The following is a 5,894-nucleotide window of genomic DNA, read 5'->3' as shown; positions in this document are numbered from 1 at the left end:
GAGATATGGAGGATGGGAAGTAGGGGCAGGGGAAAGAGTAGAGAGGGGCAAGGTCAGTAAATGGTGACAAAAAGATCAGTCCACCAGTAGGGAGGCTGTTTATTGTATTAGCTTTGAACAGAAATCTAAAAATCACATTCATGCTTTGGTGTCTGCTGCAGGAGAAAACATTTGCTCAGAGCAATAAAATGGGCCTCTGGTTCTAACTCAGTTACTTTGTCCTTTATATTTTTCTTTCAATTTTGATGGAACATCTGTGGACTTTGCCTGATTGTGCTGTAACTCTAAGAAGTATTAACTTAGAGATCACAGTAAGATAAAGTAGAATTCAACATAAAGCATTTAACAGGAAAAATAAGCTTTTACTGTTAAGAGGAGAGTTCAAGTAAGATAAAACTGTTTGGAAAATTTATGAGCCAAATGATATTTCATTGACATATATAAAATGATTGGAAACACTAGGACAAACTGACACAAATACAATAGTAAATTGGAGATTTTAGAACATTTCTACTTCTCAGAAAAAAATAAGTTAAGCAAACAATAAATAAAAACTCAAGGTAGAAACGTCTCTAGTCAAAGTTACCAGTGGCTTCTATGCTGCAAAATCCAGTAGTTAATTCTCAATGTTTAGTTTACCTGATTTCTCTCAGGAGAACTTGACACAATTGATCACTCCCTTTTCCTTGGCTTTTTCTACTTGGCTTCTGGATTTTCCTCCAACCTTATTGGCTGAATCTCCTCAATCTTCTTCACTGCATTTTCTGCAATTCTTTGACCACTAAATGTTGCAGTGTCCCAGAGCTGCTCTTCCTGAATCTAAACTTACCTCTAGGTGATCTCATATAGACTTGATGCAGTAATACCATCTAGATGTTGAAAACACGTATTTATATCTCCAGCCTGGATTTTTTTCCCCTTAATTTCCAGGCTCTCGGGTCAGCCTCCTCCCTGACGTCTCCATTTTGATAATGCGGAGACAATCCAAACCTAGCACATTTTAAACTGAACTCCGCCCCATCCCAAATTTGTGTCTCCCTCTGTCTTGTTCTTCCTTCTGCTTACTCAAGGCAGAAACCTTAGAGTCATCTATGGTTCCTCTCTTCCATATCACCCCTACGTGCAATCTATGAGCAAAACCTGTTGGCTCTACCTTCAGTGTACATCCAGAATTTGACTCTTTCCCAATACCACTAGTACAAGCCACAATCATATAACATAGAGATTATTGCAATAGCTTAATTGGTCTCCTTACAGGTACCCTTGCCTCACCCCCTGCTCTAGACTCAACACGGTAATTGGCTCTCCTTTACATCTAAGTACATTATACTACTTTTTCCACATCTCACTCAGAGTAAAGTCTCTACACTGACTCTACATGATGATAGTTTTCCACCCTTTTCTCTTTCTTCTTTTCCACTGGGTCTCCTTGCTCAGGCACAGCGGCCTCCTTGATGTTCTTCAAGTTACCAATTAATTTCCTATTCAGAGTTTTGCCTTTGCAATTCTTCTTGCTTGGAAATTGTGCCCTCAGATATGTGTGGGGCTCACTCCATCACCTCCTCAGGCTTCTACTTGTTATCACTTGCTAGATGAAAAGTCTTCCTTGACTGTCCTATTTTATTTTATTTTTTATTTTTAAAATTTATTGATTTATTTATGGCTGTGTCGGGTCTTCATTTCTGTGCGAGGGCTTTCTCTAGTTGCGGCGAGCGGGGACCACTCTTCATCGCGGTGCACGGGCCTCTCACTGTCGCGGCCTCTCTTGTTGTGGAGCACAGGCTCCAGACGCGCAGGCTCAGTATTTGTGGCTCACGGGCCCAGTTGCTCCGCGGCATGTGGGATCCTCCCAGACCAGGGCTCGAACCCGCGTCCCCTGCACCGGCAGGCAGACTCTCAACCACTGCGCCACCAGGGAAGCCCCGACTGTCCTATTTTAAATCGTACACCTATTCTTATCCCCCCACCAGTTATCACCATCTCATATACAGTAGATTTTGTTTATTTTCTGTCTACGTCCACTACTGTAAACCCCATGAGGAGAGGGATTTTTTTTCTGTTTTGTTCACTTCTGTTATCCTCAACATAAGAACAGTGTCTGGAACATAATAGGCATTATATGACTATTTGACAGATATGTAAAGGAATACACATGCCACAGGCTGTATTTTATTATAAGGTGGTGATCTAGAGGGGTTGTTAGCTTCATCTTCTAAAAGTCACACTGGGGAGAAGAAGCATGGGTCTGAGAAATTAACATCAAAAACATAAGAAGCCACTGAGGAGGTTCAAGACTTCAGGTTTGGGGTGTGTGTGTGTGTGTGTGTGTGTGTAATGAGTATGTGTTGGGGTCTTGTGGCTACTGTAACAAACTACTGCAAACTTGGTTGCTTAAAACAACAGTTTTTTCTCTCTTTCACAGTTCTGGAGGCCAGCGGTCTGAAATCTACCGGGGTATTGCTCCCCTTGGGGCTCTAGCAGAGAGTCCATTCCCTGCTCTTCCAGCTTCTGGTGGCTGTCCCAGCATTCCTGGGCCTGGAGCTGCTTTACTCTGGTCTCTGCTTCCATATTCACATCATCTTCTCTCTGTGTGTCTGCATCTTCTCCTTCCTCTTCTCTGTCTCAAATCTCCCCCTGCCCTTCTCTTAAATCCATTTATCATCGGGTTAAGGGCCTGCCTGGATAATCCTCATCTCAAGATCCTTAATTACATCTGCAAAACCCAAAAAGCCTGGTGTCTACAGGATAGTATTAGGATAGGACTAAACTCCTGCTGAGGTAAAAAACTGTTGAAAGCAGGTGAATATAGACCAGCCACTCTTAAAAATTTCTCTTCCAACCTCTCCCTTGCCATGCCCTACTGCCCCCGGACTGGTAGATTACCATATAAAGAATTTGTCTTCTCCCAATGATGCCACTTTTGAAGAGTTAAGGGAGATTCCAGAGAATTGCTTGGTGGTATAATATTAAATTGGTAATACATAATAGTAAGATATCTGGAAATCCTCAAGCGTTCATGAACTAAATAACACACTTCTAAAGAACTCATGAATCAAAGGAGAAATTAAAAGGACACTTAAAATATTTTAAATTGAATTAAAATGAAAACACAGCATATCAGAATTTGTGGGATACCATTAAAAGAGTACTTAAAGAAAATTTATAGCACCAAAGTCACTCTGTTTTATAATTTATAACACCCTGCTATCTTCACTTAACATAGATTAGAAAAGAAGGAAGATCTCAAAACAATGAACTCAGCTTTCACCTTAAGGGAAAAAGAGCAAATTAAAACAAAGCAAGCCAAAGCAAGGAACTAATAGAAATTAATAAAATAGAAAAGAGAAAAAACACAGATAAAAGTCAATGAAACCAAATCCTGGTTCTTTGAGAAGATCAATACTATTGATAAACCTCTAGCTGGATTTTAGGGAAAAAAAGAGAAAAAACCAAATTACTAGTATCAGGAATGAGAGAGGTGACATGACCTCAGATATCAAAATGATAAGGGAATATTTTGAAAAATATTTTGCCAATAAATTTGACAACTTAGATGAAATGGGCAAATGCCTTGAAAGACACAAACTACCAAAGCTCATTCAAGAAAAAAATAGATAATCTGATTATTTCTATATCCATTAAAGAAATGGAAAATTTAGTTAAGTTTATTACCATAAAGAAAACTCCAGAAAACTGGTGAATTCTACTAAATAAACATTTAAGGAAGAAATTATACTAATTCTACACAAACTCTTCCAAAAAATTGAAGAGAAGGGAATATTGTCCAGTTCATTCTGTGAGGCCAGCATTACCCTGATACCCTCTTTCTGCCATGTGAGGACACGACCAGAAATTGGCAGTCTGCAACCCAGAGGAGGGCTCTCACCAGAAACCTGACCAGGCTGGCACCCTGATCTCAGACCCTTGGCCTCCAGAACTGTGAGCAATGAATTTCTGTTGTTGATAAACTCCCCACTTAATGGCATTTTGTTCTAACAGCCTGAACTGACTTAGACACTATTCCTTCTGTTCTGTTCTCCCTTTCTTCTATAGATAACAGCTTATCTCAATTCTTGGTTACCCATTCTCCCCTTTATTCTTAACAGCTAAGCAAATATATATATGTATATTTCTATTGCACCATTCTACCTATATTACATGAGGGGTTACATACTTACATATATTTGTTCTATACCTTTTTACACTTAAAAATGTAATCTTGGTGATTACTCCATATTATGCATAAGATTTTTCCTCAATTTTTTAACAGCTTCACAGAATTTCTTTGTGTGATTATGTTATAAACTTATTAATTGACCTTTTATTGACATTTGGATCATTTATAATCCTTTGCTATTGCAAATAATGACACAATGAATAAACCTAGGGCTTTAGTCATTTAGTAATATTGGTAGTGTATTTTTAGCATAGCGTACCTATTAGAAATTTGTTGGCTTGAAAGACAAATACATAATTTTTTAGATATTGTCAAATTCTCTCTCAGTAGGTATTACATCACCATTTTGCATTCCCACCAGCAGTGGATGAGAGGACGTATTTTCCCAAGTTTTATCCTCAAAGTATGTTGTCAAACTTAGATTTTTGCCAGTCAGATAGGTGAGGAATGGTGCTGTGGTGTTGCATAGATGTTTGTTATGATGTTGTTATGTTTGCATAGATGTTTGTTATGAGCATCTTTTTTAGGTTTAAGGCCCTTTTTTATGTTTTTTCTTTTTTGTGTAATATCTGTTTATATCATTTTACTATTTTTTCTATCAGATTGTTGGTCTTTTTTTCCGCTTCAGATTTCCAGGAGCTCTTTGTATATTCTGGTATAGATTGCAGCTATCTTTTCTCATTTTTCCTCTGCATTTTTTTTCCTTTGCCTATAGTAATTTTCTATGTAAAGCCTTAAAATTTCTTTGTGTGTAGTTGAATTTATTACTACCTCTGAATTTTGCATCATAGGAAAACCTTCCCCACTTCACTTGGGTTTCATCCAGTACATTTACCGTTTTTTCCCCCCTTTTTACATTGGGACCTTTTGATCTATTTGGAATTTTCCTTGTGCATGGATAGGCATTTGAATCTAATTTTAGATTTTTAGTTGTATGTGTCTTTCTCTTGATTGCCATTACCAACACTGTTTTAATTACTATGCTGTTTTAGAATGTGTTTTATTATCTGGTAGTGCTGCTTTGCACAACCCCTCACCTCAGTAGTTTTTTTTTCTCCTTAGGGTTTTTATGATTATTCTTCTTGGTCATATATATACCCTCAGTCAGTGCATAAATGCCCCAGCTTCCCAGTCTCTGGCAGGACAATTCTAGGAAATCATCTTCCACTTCTCAGATAGGATTACATCCAGTTGCCTACACTGTTACTCTTCTCATTAACACCTCCTTTATTAGTTTTTTCTCTTCTTGGTCTTACTTCCTCACTTGTGCCTCCTCGAATCAACTTCCAAATAAATTAAAAGTTTTTGCCTGGAGTTCTGCATTTGAGGAACCCAAACTAAGAAAGAGTCATTTTTAGATTTTGACCTAGATGTAAAAGATACCGACCACTGAGACCTGAGTATGTTATATAAGGTGTGAGTGGTGGTACAGAAGGGGAGGGAGAAGTGGTGCCTTCTAATTTAACTGTTCAGAATGTTGCTTTTTTAACTTGTTCTCTGGATTATTGCCCTATAGCCTATATCTGATCTTTAGACTTAGAGCTTCTCTGAAATGCCCTTGGGAAGCGTTGGTCTCATCTTCCATATTTTGAACTCAAGTTCCTTTTTTTTTTAACATCTTTATTGGAGTATCATTGCTTTACAATGGTGTGTTAGTTTCTGCTGTAGCACAAAGTGAATCAGCTATAAGTATACATATATCTCCATATCCCATCCC

Source organism: Hyperoodon ampullatus (assembly GCF_949752795.1).
Source record: "Hyperoodon ampullatus genome assembly, chromosome: 1".
Classification (NCBI taxonomy): Eukaryota; Metazoa; Chordata; class Mammalia; order Artiodactyla; family Ziphiidae; genus Hyperoodon; species Hyperoodon ampullatus.
The sequence above is the reverse complement of the archived record's forward strand: the minus strand, read 5'-3'. Positions refer to the sequence as shown.